Source organism: Adiantum capillus-veneris, chromosome 5 (assembly GCF_014529385.1).
Source record: "Adiantum capillus-veneris isolate H3 chromosome 5, ASM1452938v2, whole genome shotgun sequence".
Classification (NCBI taxonomy): Eukaryota; Viridiplantae; Streptophyta; class Polypodiopsida; order Polypodiales; family Pteridaceae; genus Adiantum; species Adiantum capillus-veneris.
The window spans coordinates 61,209,002-61,223,117 of record NC_140935.1 but is presented as its reverse complement, the minus strand read 5'-3'; positions in this window follow the sequence as shown (position 1 = coordinate 61,223,117).

Below are 14,116 nucleotides of genomic sequence, written 5' to 3'. Positions count from 1 at the left end.
ATAGTTGCTTATGTTTGATACCAATGGTTGGGTTTATCTGGAATATGCGAAGGTGCTTATTGTTCCATTAGCTATTTTTACTTGCTAGAAACCTAGTGTGATAAACGCTAATAAGGGTTAATAGTCTTTGACCTTGGTTAAAAGTTAGAGCAGTGAAACTGAGGGCCTAAATAATTTGTTATTGGTTTTTGACTTTCTCTTGATATGCAAACATTGACCTACTTTTAGATTTTCTTAATATGGTCTTATTGACATTCCTGAAACCTGGGAATTATTTTGAAAAGAGCTATGATTACTCACCTTAATGGGTTTCTTCATGTATATTTTGAACTTAGAACAACCCTTTACAATTATTAGCTCTACTTCTTTTAAGAGAATGGGTTTCTTCTAATTCAAGAACTACCAGCATTGCCACATATTAACAAAGGAAAAAAGAGAGAAAAGGTTGCGTGAGCGGAAATAGCAACGACAAAGAGCATGATAATGTAATAGATGCGGATATATATATCTGAGTTAATTATTGTTTTAGCTATTGCCAATATTATCGTGTATATTGCTACTATACATCTTTTCAAAAATAAATATGTTCATATGGGCCATCCAATTTTGGACGGCCCAAATGCGAATCGTTATTTTTTATCTACATAAGACATATCAAATATCAATTTCATTTTGAAAAGTATACAAAAAAAAATTGAAACTTTGAAATTATATGTCACACCTTACCTACATAATTTGAAGCACACAATACTTACATTTAATACAAATAAAGCCAAAATTCCAAATGAGTTTAATGTACAAATCATGAGGGTTTGTTGTGCCATATTTGCACTTGTAAGATAGGACTACAAAAAAATATCTATCAATCTAAGTCCTTGTTTTCCTCGTCCTCCTCATCCTTGTCTAGAGGTACATAAGTTTGATCACTTTGACTCTACAACAACCAAAACCAAACTAGATAAATCAATAACCCAAAATGATTAATACAATATTTGTTGACTACAAGTATCGCTTGTAGATATCCGATTCTTGAGTCAGATATGATGGTTTTCCAACAACTATCACCAAATATCAAACTCCATGTGTCTCTCTTGATACTTGACCATATCTCTAGTAGAACGGATTAGAGTGATATTTTCCTAATTCAAAAATAACTTACATACATATCTATCTTTCTAGGCTACTTTGCCTCTCGAACATACAAACATATTTATCTTTCCTTGCTACTTTGCCTCTCAAAAATTACGTACATATTTATCTTTCTAGGAAACTTTTCCTCTCGAACCATAGTGCCTGGTAGTTTTCTTGGCATGAGCTTCATGCTTCTTACCATTTTATTGCATGGCCCACTCTCACTCTGCATCTTCCATGTTACCACCATGATAGCTCTTCTCCGGATTTGCAACCTTGTTGGTTGCGGTTCATCGTACACTTGATTGCTTGTTTTTAATTTTTAATTTTTATATATCCGACCATTGCATCAAGAAACAATCATTGGAGGCATTTGAGAATCAAGCATGCAATGCTTCCTCAACAGAGCGTGCATGATTGGGCAATTGGTTTTAGAATTTAGTAATTTACAATTCTTATACTCCAAGTGTATATGAGTTTTGTAAGTGGCGTCAAAATGCTCTGCATTGCGTAGTGCCAAAATTGACCCTACGATCATACTTGACCTATAGGAGTAGCACCCAAGCATATCTAAGTAGAGGCTAGTAGTGTCAATTTTCTAGTGACACCTCTTTAGATATCATCTCACAATCTCAATCATGGTAAAATCAAGGGTACATTGTGGTAATCCATACATGAGTGGATCAAGGACCACAATGCCACGATTAAAAAGGAACTATACCCGAGAGGAAGCATTCAACCATGGGGGCTATGCTCCCTTAGTCTCTTTATACATGCCTATATACACACACTCATGTACATACATATATACATAGCCTCACATCTACACACTCATATATGGGACACATATATATGGTACATATATACACTTATAATTAAATACATAGACTTGGATCATACTATTATACCCAAGTAGGGGCTAGTAGTACCAATAGTCTAGTGGCACATCTATCACAGTCTCAATCGTGGTAAAACCAAAGGTACATTGTGGTAATCCATACATGAGTGGATCAAGGATGACAATGCCACAATTAAAAAGGGACTATATCTACAATTAAAAAGCCACAATGACAATGCCACATCTATCAAATTCAACTATCGGGTGCTATGCTCCCTTACTTAGTACCTACAACATGCATGTCTACACACTCATGTACATAAATATATTCATGTATACATATCTATGGCACTCTCATATGGATTACCTACACATAAGTATATATGTTATATATATATACATATATATATATATATATATATATATATATATATGCACTCTCTCTCTCTCTCTCTCTCTCTCTCTCTCTCTCTCTCTCTAATCTACACGTCCCTACCTAAAGTGAAATATACCTAATCTACACACCTCGCCTTCTCTACCTAATCAAAGTAGATAGAGATGGCATAGAAACAGAGGTAGAATAGGTATAGAGAGATAGTTAGATAGATTTCTATCAATCTATCCTCATCTCTTTCTTCATCTAGTCTACAACTTATTTGCACACCTATACTTCTATTATTGTTGTACCTAATCAAGGTAGACAGAGAGTTTGTTCAAAGAGAGGTAGAATAGGTGTAGATTAAGTGTAAAGAGAGAGGTAAAGATTTTTACCCACCTATCTACCTCTCTTTCTACACCTAATCTACACACCTCTACTTATCATAATCAAGGTAGAGAGAGAGGACGTGCAAAGAGAGGTAGAATAGGTTCCGATTACGTGTACAGACACAAGCTCTCTCATACACACACACACACACATATATATGTGTGTGTGTGTGTGTGTGTGCATGCATACATATATAGACACATAATTATAGCAATGTCGTTCAACCTTCAAGGCTTACTTTTAGCATCATTCTTCTTTTCTTTGCTATTGTTTCTTTTTTGCTTACCCTTTCACTTCTTCTTGTTGTTGGGAGAACCGTTCAAGGCTTTAAAGCATGCTGACTTCTTCCCCATATTGAACCGATCCTCGTAGTTCAGCACCATTGGAACAATCTCATCCCAAGAAATAGTATTCAACCGGCCATTCATAATCGGCAAAGAATAGAAATTTGTATATTGACAAGGTAATTAGGCCAAAAGTTGGATGGCCATGTCCTTTGAATTGATAAGCTTTCCCATATAAAGTATCTCTTGTTGAAGCTCCTACATCTGGTTGATATGATCCCTCATGGATGAGATCTTTGCATCCACGGTCCTCAACTACACCTTGAGGGCTATCCGTTTCACTGGAGAAACTTAATCATTCAACTTTGCATCCTTTATTGATCAGATATGACTAATGGATGATGGTTTACTATTGAGGATAATGAAAGACCAGATTCAAGTATTGACATTCTCGCAAGGTCCCTTGGCTTTTAAAATTTTCTTGAAACAAAGCCTCCAAGCTCATAAGAGTCAAAGACCGCCATCATAATTGCTTTCCAAATGGCATAGTTCTTTCCATTCAATTGCCAATCTGAGGGAAAGGTAGGGAGGGTGGGTATCTTGATTTATTGATCCCCTACACCGGAGTAGAAATGGGACCAATCTCCTCATTCCTCATTGATAGGTGCTTTGTCACTATCGCCAATCTTAACCCCACATTGTACTTCTTCATCACAATTTGAATTCATGTCAAAATGTTGCATGTAGTCTATCTACATGTTGTAGAGAGGAATCGCTAGAGAGAGGATGAGAGATCGTTGTGCAAAAATGAGAGAGAGAGAGAGAGAGAGAGAGAGAGAGAGAGAGATGGTGATGGAAGCATGCTAGAGAGAGGTAGAGTCCGTGCACACCACAATGCTAGAGAGATGGAAATTCTTGAGAGAGACTGTGTGTCCAAAATGCTGGAACTCTCCATTCAGCAACAAGGTCATGTCAAAAGTACAAGGGAGGGTGTATATAAAGGCAATTCCCAAAATTTTCCTACCTGCAAGAAAACCCCAATAAATGACTAAAAAATGTTAATAAATATGTAGACTCACTAAAATGACCTAACACACATATTTAGTAGCAAAATTGTAGAACACTCGAGACTCTGACCCCGTCGAGAAACCCTAGGAACGAAGATCCCGTCTCATACCAGCCTACTAGGCGAGCAACACTATGGAGTGCATCACTAATAAAAGGTAGATCTATCTCAAAAACGGACAAGCAGAATCACAAAAACTCCCTCACTCCTAATCTACTCCTAGGAGCGAACCTCGTTGGAAGAGATAATCTCTCCATTTATAACCCTTTTGCATGCACCAGTCAATAAAACAGATGTAAAGAAAAATTAGGTTTTTTATTATCCTACAAATTGCATGCATTGTGCATATGTGTACCCTCGATAGTGGGACAAAATGGGTTGAAAGTTGAGATCGTGAAGATGCCTATCCTACGCTCTTCTCCAATATGGTTTATCCAGGAGGTGAACCCCTCCCATGAAATACAAGCAAGGGCTTGTACTTGTTGCTCCTTTGGAAACATTGTACATGCATTTCAAGGTCTTTAAGTCTCCAACCATGTGCCACTCAACTGTGTAGGAAAACATGGCCTCCACATCCAATTTCTTTCCATTTCTTTGTTTACTTATTATTCTTGGGATGCTAGTTTGATGCAAAGCCCAATTAAAATATTGAACTTCTCAACCGGCACCTGAAAGGGTGATTTTAAGTTGTTTGGAATACACATTAAAAAGTATACAAGTTAAACATAATGTCAGCTCAGCTTGAAAGTAGCAAGAAGGAAAATATTATGCTCAGATTGCACAGTAAAGTTTATAGGGTCATCCAGTCCTATGCTTGCATCCAGGGCTTTGTTCATCAGTGTGATTGTAACTCGCTCAACCTTCAATTTTACAAGCTCGTACTCATCTAGCTTGATGGAAAACCTTAGGACAACATTGCACTCTTCAAGAGTAACGTTGAACAACTGCACAATGCATGCCTACAAGATGATAGAATCATAAAAAATATTATTGTACTTGTCATATACCACTTCCTCCACTTTTGGAAATATGTATGTAGATTCAATGTAAAAAGGACTTCCTAGTGTTTGAAGTGCCTCCTTGTTCACTTTCTCTCTTGTTTTTCTATAGAGAAAGGGTTTGAAAGTAACGTGTGCTACGGGCTTCATCCAAATATGATTGAATGTCACGTGCATGGAGTTGGTTCTCCTTGAAAAGGATGTCAAGTTGTTTGGCAATGATCTTATCATAGCATTTGTCATCCAGAGGCCAATAATGTTTTTTTGATTCAATATGAGCCCGTAAGGAGCCAAGGAGGTGGTTGTGCTATGCTCCACTTCCTTGTCAGGGTGCAGCAAAGATCTGGGAATGCATGGCAAAATCAAGAGATATGTCTAATATCTTATGAATTTAAACTAAAAAAAGGGTAGATTGACTTACTTGATAGCTTGTACTCTTTTCTTAATTCTTCCCAAGCCAACCTTCAAATCCTCAATTTCCCGTAGTCTTCTCTCTATTTGTCAAAGATCTAGCACTATTGTTTTTTCTCTAAGTTGTTGCATAAGCTCCTTAATGGTCTCCTTACTACCTTCATCTTGCTGAGCCCATTGCTTGACTTTTTAGTGTAAGCACACATTCTCATCACATACAATATCTCTCCCTCATTGTAGAACATCATTTCTTGCGTCCAATTGCTTGGTGTAGCCATACTAGCCATTGTGGCCTTCTCCCATATAGTTCACCAAAGAGGTTATGTCTTTGACAAATGGAGTGGAGTTTGTGACAAGATGCTTAGGATACATTTTGTCATCCATCCAAAGGTCCACATTTTTTGTACCTTATGATTTGCAGTTCTTCTTTGAAGCTTCAAAAATGGTTTTTTGTTTGTTTTTCTTGAAGAGGCAATCATACCCTTGTGAGAGCTCTATTTGCATGAGATATGCATCTCTCAAATTCCTCATTAAAGTTATATGTGGAGAAGCTATAAGCGTCGATTGAGACATGACTACTTGAAACTAGCTACAGAAGGAGGTGAGGGCAATGGAGGAAAGAATATTCAATATTCGCACGCAATTAACGCACATGAGGGAATTGGGAAAAAGTATTCACTAAGAAAGTAGAGCTTAGTTTTTGAAGATTGAGATATTCGACATTGAATTCTTAACTATCACAAACATTGAAGTGCTATCACGATTGTATTACCTTTTGCATTTTTTTTATGAACGTACCTTGTAATGAGGAAGACATTTGAATTTTTGGAAAACATAGATGAAAAAGAAGAAAATTAATTTTCCATTATCTCTCTCTATGATGACATGGCATTTCTTACAAGGCCCAAATTTAAATCCAAACTTTTCCAAATAAAGGTTCTTGAGTACTTATCTCTAAAGTACTGTTAGAGCTAATGGAAACTGTTTCTTATCATGCCAAATTCTACCTAATGATAAATTACATGTATATAGTACCTATGAGCTTATATTGGTGGTTTAAAGCACCAATCCTTTAGCATGATAATTTTGTACCTATCAATAGTTTGTGTAGGAGATCTTAGCTAGAATAGTGTTAGAAGATTGATGGGGTAAGAGTGCGTTTTGTTCTATGCTATCTTTTATTCCAAAGTAAATTACTTTGATCGTTGAACTTATCTTAAGAGTATCTTTGACTATACATTGAAAACTGTTAGGTTTCAATTACTAGCGCAATGTAGTACCTCGACACTCTTGTCTCTGTCTACCAAAAGGAGAAAACAAGGTCTTTTGTTGCATGTATGATGGTAGGACTTTGAGGTTGTTGATGACTACATAATTAAAGGAAATGCACCGGCCTCTATGTATTTAAATCGTAAAGTGGCTACTGCAATGTTTCACTGATGCTACCAATAAATCTAGCCATCTTGGAGTTGCTAATAGACCTTGATGGATATCCTTCACTTTTCACCAACATCAAGTAGATAACTCTTTTAATCTTCAGCTCCTCTTCAAGCATGGATGCTTTGACTTTAGTAAAGTTGCCTCAAATATTAGATAGTATTGACTTCCAACATGTGATGAAAATATCTAAAATCTGGTTATCCTAGAAGACACTAAAAGATGGTTTTCTTAGCATCGCAAGTCATGCCTTTTGTTGCTTCCTACTAGCTTTTTGAGGCTTTCGTACAAACTTGATTTCCATCCTCCATTGACACTTAACGTAATGCATCACTTTCTCTTTGTCTCCTATGACTCTTTAATATCATCACATACCACTTTTGCTGAATCCGATTGGGCACCTTCATGGAGTATTGTGATTGAGTCTTCCATATGGTGACTATGAGGCATGTCATCATGAAGCGGATTGTATTGTGCATGCTACTAAAAGTACTCAAAACCCTGCATTGTACTTGGAAATGGATGGTCGTGTACAATCCTCTCTTTTGTACATCTGATACCACCATCAATGGCTGGACATTTAACATGGCAATTGGGCCCTGATTGCTACTGGTGCACAATTCCCTGTTCCAAAAAGCTAACACAACCATCCATGGATGGCCATCCAAGATGGAAACTATGTAGAAGTTGTTTTTGTTGGTGATCAATGTCGTCTTTGGAATACTCACACCCACATTCATGGGGGTGGGAATTTTGAGGAAGTTGTTATTGGTACACAATCTCCTCTGTTGGAAAACTACTACATGCATTTATATGCTACCTTCCAAAGTAGAAATTTTGTGGATATTGTTGTTGGTGTAGAATGTGCTCTCCCAAACCACTGACATCCACATTCCACAAAAGGTGACAGTTGAATGTTGCTGGTGTAGAATGTGCTCCCTCAAACCGCTTACATTGACATTCCACAAAAGGTGACAATTGAATTAAGACTATTGCTAGGACACAACCTCTTGGCCAATCTCCTCCTGCAACATCTCCACCCCAATCTCCTATGTCTTAGTCTCCGCACTTTGATGAACAATTGTAATGTGTCCCTCTATAATTTCCTATTGTAAATAACGCAAATAGAGAGAGAGAGGGAGAGAGAGAGAGAGAGAGAGAGAGAGTGAAGGGGTAGGCAAAGAGTATTGCCTTGAGATTTAATCAAGAACCATAAATTATTTAGCACTTTTTTCAACGCTTTTAGAAATATTGAATATAGGTCTTATGGATATTGAAAAGTGCCCACAAAACACCATCAAAAAGTGCCCACAAAACACCATCAAAAAGTTCCTCACAAGAAGTGTCAAGGACTCTACTTTTTGTACCACCACCTCATTGTTGATGATGAGGGTGGTTGAAGGGCGCAAACAGTGAAATCATGGTGACCCAAAATCTCTCTTAGGTTTTAAAAGGTCACAAGGCTTGGACGTTTGCAGCAGGCTCGTGTATATATCTCTCACGTGCTACGACACACCACATGCACTGAAGTTCAAGAGCATGGTCTTTTGAAGCTGCACTGCATCAACCAAAGTGGGAGTTACATTTTGAGAACAACAAGAGACAAAATCAGAAGGTCTTCCCTTGATTGGTGGTTAAAAGGGGGGGAGAGAGAGAGAGAGACAGAGAATCTGGATGAGACTATGGATTTGATTTTTTTGGAAGATAAGACATTGAGTTATCCCACGATCAATGCACAAACGCCGCATTCAAGTATTCTAAGAAGTGCATGTTGGTCGCTTACTACAGCAAAGCATGTCAAAAGCAGCATTATAAAGTTCACAAGCCATTGCAACTATGAGTTAATAGGAGAATTCTGGGTTCCAGCATGGCTGCCAAACTACATCGAAGCACATAGAGAAGAAGACATCAATGATGATGATGAGGATGTGCCAAAGAATCTAATACTAACTTTTAGATTCAGAGGAATTTAACTATGAAAGAGAGATTTTTCCCTTAAGCAAGATAGCAAGGAGAATATAGGTTGTTCCAGGCTGATTTCTTTACTCAAATACACATTAAAAATACTATAACCATGCATGTAATTCAAAGAGAATACTTAATTAAGATTGACAACTCGATGGGGACTAAATTTTCGGTGCCCCCTCCAAAAAGGCTTGTATTATAATCCTCTCAAAAGAGAGCTTTGTTACAATATATGTTTGTGCTCTTGCAGATTCTTGCTTGAATTAATAAGATGGTGTTCTTCAAAATTCCATGGTATAACCCTCCTTCCCAAACCCTAAACACCCTAGCGAAAAAAGAGGAAGATGAGATTGAAAAGAAGTATTTTTCACACAGAGAATTGATTCTTTGTATACGCTTGCTCATGGTCAAGCTTCTAGAATAGCATAATATAATAGAATAGTAGAGATGAAGAAGAAGAATCTTTCATTGGCTTGGATTTGCATCCATAACCAAGAGCTTGAGCATAGAGTCTGTCCCTAGAGCTCCCATGAGAGAGAGAGAGAGAGAGAGAGAGAGAGAGAGAGAGGGAGAGAGATTGCTTTGCCAACTTGGGCACTTAAGAGAGTGTGTGAGAGGATAAAAAGCTTTAAAAATCCAACATGCCTTCTCTTATATAGCTATGCAAGTGTGCAACTAGTCTTAAGTTAAAATGCTTTACACTTGACTAATGAGGTAGGAACACCTCTTTATGCAACTCAAGCATGTCCTTGTCCACTCTGGCCTTGTATGCTAGAACTTGTCCCCCCCCCCCCCCCCCCCTTCCCCCGTCTTGGGACTCGTCTTGGTAAGTGGAAACACCATACACACTTGTTAAGTTCATTCAAAGAAAGTGTAGGCTACTGTGGACATGTGGCTTAGTTAAACCAAGACTAGAGTTAACTTACTAAATGAGGAAGGGATTATCTAACCTTAGTCTTTAAATTTTTCTTTCATTTAATAAAAACCATAAACTTACCCTTTTAGTAATTAGCTCGGGTGCAAGACCTTTGCACAAACAAACGGCTGAATCATCGGGGATACAGCCTACCTGCTAATTTAGGACTTGCTAAATTAGCATAATCTTTAGTAAAAATTAACTCTCTATCATTTGGGCTTTAAAACTTTCACTTGCTGTGCAAAACCATAGCAGGATGCTTTGGAGGTGCTGTCAAGTTGCTCCAAAAACTTGCAAAATTTAGACAATTTGTGGCAAGTTAGAATTTTACCCTAGGGCTTTCCAGACTTCATACTCTTTTCTTAACTCTTCCCGAGCCAACGTTCAAGTCCTCAATTTCCTGTAGTCTTCTTTCTGTTTGTCAAAGATCTAGCACTATATATCTTTGACAAATGGAGTGGAGTTTGTGACAAGATGCTTAGGATACATTTTGTCATCCATCCAAAGGTCCACATTTTTGTACCTTATGATTTACAGTTCTTCTTCGAATCTTCTTCGAAGCTTCAAAAATGGTTTTTTGTTTGTTTTTCTTAAAGAGGGGATCATACCCTTGTGAGAGCTCTATGTGCATGAGATATGCATCTCTCACATTCCTTATTAAAGTTATATGTGGAGAAGCTATTAGTGTCGACTGAGACATGACTACTTGAAACTGGCTACAAGGGAGGTGAGGGCAATGGAGGAAAGAATATTCAGTATTTGCACGCAAGAGTACACATGAGGGAAGTGGGGGGAAGAGTTCACTAAGAAAGTAGATCTTAGTTTTTGAAGATTGAGATATTCGACATTGAATTCTTAGCTATCGGAAACAATGAAGTGCTATCACGATTGGATTACCTTTGGCATTTTTTTATGGACGTACTTTGTACTATTTGGATTTTTGGAAAACATAGATGAAAAAGGAGAAAAAATTAACTTTCCATTATCTCTCTCTATGATAACATGGCATTTCTTACAAGGCCCAAATTTGAATCCAAACTTTTCCAAATAAAGGTTCTTGAGTACTTATCTCTAAAGTACGGTTAGAGCTAATGGAACTTGTTTTTTATCATGCTAGGTGCTACCTAATGAGAAAGTACATGTATATAGTACCTATGAGCTTATATTGGTGGTTTAAAGCACCAGTCCTTTAGCATGATAGTTTTGTACCTATCAATAGTTTGTGTAGGAGATCTTAGCTAGAATAGTGTTAGAAGATTGATAGGGTAACACTGCATTTTGTTCTATGCTTTCATACAAACTTGATTCCCATCTTCCATTGACCTTTAACCTAATGCATCACTTTCTCTTTGTCTCCTATGACTCTTTAATGTCATCACAAACCACTATTGCTGAATCCGATTGGGCACCTTCATGGCGTATTGTTATTGACTCTTCCATATGGTGACTATGAGGCATGTCACCATGAAGTGGATTTTATTGTGCATGCTACTAAAAGTACTCAAAACCCTGCACTGTACTTGGAGGTGGTTGGTCATGTACAATCCTCTCTTTTGTTTTGTACATCTGATACCACCATCATTGGTTGGCCATTCAACATGGCAATTGGGCCCTGATTGCTGCTGGTGCACAATTCCCTCTTCCAAAAAGCTAGCACAACCATCCATGGACGGCCATCCAAGATGGAAACTATGTAGAAGTTGTTTTTGTTGGTGCTCAATGTCGTCTCTGGAATACTCACACCCACATTCATGGGGGTGGGAATTTTGAGGAAGTTGTTATTGGTACACAATCTCCTCTGCTAGAAAACTACTACATGCATTTATATGCTACCTTCCAACGTAGAAATTTTGTGGATGTTGTTATTGGTGTAGAATGTGCATTCCTAAAACGCTGACATCCACATTCCACAAAAGGTGACAATTGAATGTTGCTGGTGTAGAATGTTTTCCCCCTAACCGCTAACATCGATATTCCACAAAAGGTGACAATTGAATGGAGACTATTGCTAGGACACAACCACTTGGCCAATCTCCTCTTGCAACATCTCCACCCCGATCTCCTGTGCCGTAGTCTCCACACTTTGATGGACAATTGTAATGCATCCCTCTGTAACTTCCTATTGTAATTAACGCAAATATATATATATATATATATATATAGAGAGAGAGAGAGAGAGAGAAGGGGTAGGCAGAGAGTATTTACTTGAGATTAAATCAAGAACCATAAATTAGTTGGCGCTTTTTTCAACACCTTTAGAAATATTGTATATAGTTCTTATGGATTCTGAAAACTTCCCATAAAACACCATTAAAAAGTTCCTCACAAGAAGTGTCAAGGACTCCTTTTGTACCACCAACTCATTGTTGATGACAAGGGTGGTTGAGGGGCGCAAACAATGAAACCATGGTGACCCAAAAGCTCTCTTATGTTTTAAAAGGTCACAAGGCTTGAAAGTTTGCAGCAGGCTCCTGCATATATCTCTCCCGTGCTACGACACACCACATGCACTGAAGTTCAAGAGCATGATCTACTGAAGTTGCACTGCAGCAACCAATGTGGGAGTTACATTTTGAGAACAACAAGTGAAAAAACCACAAGGTCTTCCCCTCTTTGGTGGTTAAGGGGGGGGGGGGGGGGGGGGGGGGGGGGAGAGAGAGAGAGAGAGAGAGAGAGAGAGAATCTGGATGAGACTATGAATTTGATTTTTTTGGTGGATAAGACATTGATTTATCCCACGATCAATGCACAAATGAAGCATTCAAGTCTTCTAAGAAGTGCATGTTGGTCGCTTACTACAACAAAGCATGTCAAAAGCAGCATTAGAAAGTTCACAAGCCATTGCAACTCTGAGTTGATAGGAGAATTCTGGGTTCCAGCATGGCTGCCAAACTACATCGAAGCACATAGAGAAGAAGACCTCAATGATGATGATGAGGATGTGTCAAAGAATCTAATACTAATTTTTAGATTCAGAGGAATATAGCTATGAAAGAGAGATTTTTCCCTTAAGAGAAAGATAGCAAGGAGAATAAGGTTGTTCCAGGCTGATTTCTTTACTCAAATACACATTAAAAATACTATAACCATGCATTAATTCAAAGAGAATACTTAATTAAGATTGACAACTCGATGGGGACCGAATTTTCTTCGAGCCGGTGCCCCCTCCAAAAAGGCTTGTATTATAATCCTCTCAAAAGAGAGCTTTGTTACAATATATGTTTGTACTCTTGTATATTCTTGCTTGAATTAAGAAGATGGTGTTCTTCAAAATTCCATGGTATAAACCTCCTTCCCAAACCCTAAACACCCTAGCGAACAAAGAGGAAGATGAGATTGAAAAGAAGTATTTTGCACACAAGAGAATGGATTCTTCGTATACGCTTGCTCATGGTCAATCTTCTAGCATAGCATAATATAATAGAATAGTAGAGATGGAGAAGAAGAAGCTTTCATTGGCTTGGATTTGCATCCATAACCAAGAGCTTGAGCATAGAGTCTGTCCCTAGAGCTCCCATGAGAGAGAGAGAGAGAGAGAGAGAGAGCTTTGCCAACTTGGGCACTTAAGAGAGTGTGTGAGAGGATCAAAAGCTCTAAAAATCCAACATGCTCTCTCTTATATAGCTATGCAAGTGTGCAACTAGTCGTAAGTTGAAATGCTTTACACTTGGCTAATGAGGTAGGGACACCTCTTAATGCAACTCAAGCATGTCCTTGTCCACTATGGCCTTGTATGCTAGAACTTGTCCCCAGCCCCCGTCTTGGGACTCGTCTTGGTAAGTGGAAATACCACACACACTTGTTAAGTTCATTCAAAGAAAGTCTAGGCTATTGTGGACATGTGGCTTAGTTAAGCTTAGTAAACCAAGACAAGAGTTAACTTACTAAATGAGGAAGGGATTATCTAACCTTAGTCTTGAGATTTTTTCTTTCATTTAATAAAAACCATAAACTTACCCTTTTAGTAATTAGCTCGGGTGCAAGACCTTTGCACAAACAAAAGGCTGAAACATCAGAGATACAGCCTACCTGCTAATTTAGGACTTGTTAAATTAGGATAATCTTTAGTAAAAATTAACTCTCTATCATTTGGGCTTTAAAACTTTCACTTGCTGTGCAAAACCTTACCAGGATGCTTTGGAGGTGCTGACAAGCTGCTCCAAAACCTGCTAAATTTAGAAAATTTGTGGCAAGTTAGAATTTCACCCTAAGCCTTTCTAGACTTCATACTTGGAGTTTAAGGAGTTATTCTAAGGACTTGAACTTAGCACAGTTACTTTCTATTTTTAGAATCTTAACTGTTT